Source organism: Pygocentrus nattereri, chromosome 6, assembly GCF_015220715.1.
Source record: "Pygocentrus nattereri isolate fPygNat1 chromosome 6, fPygNat1.pri, whole genome shotgun sequence".
Taxonomy (NCBI): domain Eukaryota; kingdom Metazoa; phylum Chordata; class Actinopteri; order Characiformes; family Serrasalmidae; genus Pygocentrus; species Pygocentrus nattereri.
This window is the reverse complement of record NC_051216.1, coordinates 38983785-38986494: the sequence shown is the minus strand read 5'-3', so window position 1 is coordinate 38986494 and position 2710 is coordinate 38983785.

Genomic DNA, 2710 nt, shown 5'->3' with positions numbered 1-2710 from the left:
TTATTTTTTTTATACATCTTGATAACAGTTTGATAAAATGCTGTGATAAAGAAGGTTGAAATGTCCAGTATCTTTTAATCAGTGTTACTTTTCTTAAGAGAAATATAGCAGTAATCATTTATCAAAAAACATCTCCATTTGATTAATATAATAGATTATTATTAAAAGAAAGTAGCCATGCAGTCAGAAAATCTTGTGGTCAATTGTCTGGTGGAGTGTTTGCAAGAAACAGTACCAGCATTAGAAGCCTTCACCATCCAAAAGCTGGTGATATTGGGGGAGACCTAGCAAGTGGGTGGAATTGGACATCATGAAAATTGGGAGGAAATACCAAGAAAAAAATGCCTTCTTACTATCCATGACACATAAGAACTATGAAGTAGAACAAGCCTACAGAGACTGCTGTCTCTACAATTCAGAATCCAAGCATTGAGGCATTTGATTATATTAATTTTATGTTCTGTGTGTTGTATGTTTTTTATATGAAAAAAATGACACACACAAAAAAAAAATCTGCATAGTTAAATGAGTCAAGTGTTTAACAGTCATTCTGAGGTTTTTGGTGCGAAATGCTCTGTTTCAGAGAAACTGAACTGAAAAGAATTGTTCACAGTGGTGGTGATAGGAACCAGACATCCAAAGAAGGTTTTGGCCTAAAACACATCTTTAAAAACCCAGTAATGGTGGAGGTGTATGTTTAAAGACAAAATAATCTCCCAAGTAAAAGCCTTTTATTTATCACTATTTTATCATCATCAACATCAGCACATAAAATAGGTTCACTGGTGGTTTTGGATAGTAAATAAAATAACCATTTTTGTGTTGTAGTCATGGTAATCCCTGGTTCCTATCACCACCACTATAAACAAATCTGAGTCTCTACAATAAACTATTTCACAGCGGTCCTCTCTGAATGACTACAGTTTTGTCAGATCTGTGTAATTCATCTTTCATTTTGATTTGACAATATAATTACAGAAAGAACACCTATATGGCCAAAAGCTTGTGGCTGCCTGTCAGGGCGGTAACCCAAGAACCTTACATTTACATTTTACATTTACAGCATTTAGCAGACGCTCTTATCCAGAGCGACTTACAAGAAGTGCTTTGTCAATCTAGAGAAAGTATCTTTGCTAGTTACCAATAGCTTAGAGAAAAAGACAGTCCTGAGCTCAGATACTGCTAGAAATATATGTCACTGCATCACACCAAGAGAGAAAGAAACAGAGTTGAACGCAGAACTCTGCGCCATTCAATGCAATACAATAACAATAAGATACAATACAATAAAGTACAATACAGAGTGCAGTACAATAAAATAAGTGCACCTTATAGTTCAATGCTCATTTAAGTGCTGTGTAAAGAGATGAGTCTTCAGTCTACGTTTGAAGACAGCAAGAGACTCTGCTGTTCGGACAGCCAGTGGGAGTTCATTCCACCACCTGGGTGCCAGTACAGAGAACATTCTCGACGCTTGTGTCAAAACTCCTGGTGGACATTGGTGGTGAGGGAGGCCGTCAAGCTGAAGAAAGAGGCCTTTAGGGGCTGGTTGGCCCAAAGGACTCCCAATTCAGCATATAGGCTAAAAAGGTAGCAGCTGCAACGGTGGCAGAAGCAAAATTTAGGGCATGGGAGGAGTTTGGTGAGGCCATGGAAAAAGACTTTTGTTCGGCTGCAAAGATGTTCTGGACAACTGTCTGGCGACTCAGGAGCAGTCGGGGTGGCTGCGCCCAAGCTGTATTTGGCAAGGGTGGAGAAACTCTGACTTCAAATGAGTATATTGTTGGTCGGTGGAAGGAGCACTTTGAGGAACTTCTTAATCCGGGAGACGTGCCTCCCTCACGGGAGTCAGTGCCAGAGGCTCCTGGGGTATCAAGTTCCATTTCCCTGGTGGAGGTCACTGAGGTAGTTGGTAAGCTCCTCAGTGGCAAGGCACCGGGGGTGGATGAGATTCGTCCAGAGATGCTTAAGGCTCTGGATATTGTGGGGCTGTCATGGCTAAGGTTCATGGACAGAGTGTCAGGGCGTAGCTGGGGTCAGGAGGGCATTATGTGTGGAGGCCGGAGGGTGGCGTCTCTGCTATTTGCAGATGATGTTGTTCTTTTGGCAGAATCACATGAACATGAGGTAGTTGTGGGGGACAGGGTCATCTGGGATTCTCTGCTCTCCCAACTGCTACCGTGACCCTATCTGGACTATGATGATGATGATGATGATGATATTCTCTTCGAATGGGTAAACAGTCTGAAAAATGTAAACTAGCAGTGTGTACATTCTGCTTTAATCAACTCTTCTTGCTGTCTCTTCCTCTCTGTAGTGAGGAGAAATGTTCTGGAGAAGCAAGCACACATTATCAAGCTTGGTCAAAACCTTGTGAGCCTGAATGCTTATCTCTCTCCAGAAGCTGCTCAGGTGATTGTTTTCCTATATTTACATTATAAGCATGCTTTAATTTTGCCTTGTCTATGCTCAGTTTACGTCTAAATGTTTAAATCACTTGTCGAAATGTGATGTCTTAAGTGTGAGTTGTTTATTTTTCAGGATTCCCAGTCTCCAGTCAGAGCAGATCAAACAGGTAAGCTTAGTGTCACACTTTATCACATTTTATGAATGCTTTTGCTCTGTCATTAGCTTGGCAGTGGGTTAGCTGATTGGCATCTGGCAGCAGGAAGTGTTCACTTCGCTGCCTGGAAATCGCACATAATGGCAC